The sequence below is a fragment of the Poecilia reticulata genome, linkage group LG11 (genome assembly GCF_000633615.1).
Source record: "Poecilia reticulata strain Guanapo linkage group LG11, Guppy_female_1.0+MT, whole genome shotgun sequence".
Classification (NCBI taxonomy): Eukaryota; Metazoa; Chordata; class Actinopteri; order Cyprinodontiformes; family Poeciliidae; genus Poecilia; species Poecilia reticulata.
Genome location: NC_024341.1, coordinates 28,806,394 through 28,807,653, shown reverse-complemented (window position 1 = coordinate 28,807,653; position 1,260 = coordinate 28,806,394).

Below are 1,260 nucleotides of genomic sequence, written 5' to 3'. Positions count from 1 at the left end.
CACACACACACACACACACACACACACACACACACACACACTCAGACACACACACACACACACACCTTTCTGCTGAAGTCAAACTGGAAGCTCCGTGAATCTCTGAGGTTAAACTGATAGTTGGTGATTTTCCAACTGTGGCCTATTCCAAGTAAGGAGGACAAAGGCGCAGGAGGGGGCGGGGCTAACGCCCACCTGTAGACAGGTACATTCATCACTGAAACATCAAACATTTTCCCTTAAATCTTTAAATCCTTTTATTTTCATAAATCTGAACATTTTCTGGTGCAGAAATGAAAAAATTAAAGTTTAAAAACTATAAAAACCCAAAAACATTTTGTTTTTGTTCCTCTGCAGAAATCTGAGAATAAATATATATATAATATATATAAATGATTAAAATGAAACAGTTTAATAATTTATACGTTTATCTATTTAAAATCTGACATTTATGGGAAAAAAAACTTTAATTTTGAGAGTTAAACTGGAAAAATGTGAATAAAACCTGAAATGAAACATAATTACTGCTGAGTTTAACATAATATTCTCATACCGAGGCAGCTGCCCAGGGCGGCAGCGTTTGGGGGTCACACACACATTTTTATGAATGTTTTGCTCATATTATACTTTAATAAACATTAATAATAAATAATTTCCCACAAACAGAGAATAAAAAACGAGCGTCTGGATTTTTAGTTCTGTAAAAATGACTGTAAATGTTCTGGATTAAATGTGTGTTTATATCTAATAAAATCTAAATATTGATCAGTTTTTACTCCCAGCCAGGAAAATAAATCTGAAGTTTTAACTTTATGATTCGAGCTGGATTTTAAAAATAATCATTTTCTGGAGGAAATTCAAGGTTTAATTTTATTCCTGCAGCTCAACTCAAAACCACAACGGAATAAAATAAATGAATAAAAGTGACGAATAGAATAAATAAATACATTTATATAAATATTTATAATATTACGTTAAGATTAATTTGTTTTTAATACTTAATTATCCAGAAATTTGTCATTTTTTCAAACTTTCTACAATATTTTTTATAAATAAATTAAAAAAACATTTTTATAGATGATTAATAAAGAAACAAACTCCTCCAGAAGATTTATGGTTTCTCTTCCTCTTTCCTCCTCATCATCGTTTCCTCTCCCTCTCTGTCTCTCTCTCTCTCTCTCTCTATCTCTCTCTGTCCCTCTCTGTCTCTCTCTCTCTCTCTCTCTCTCTCTCTCTCTCTCTCTCTCTCTCTCTCTCTCT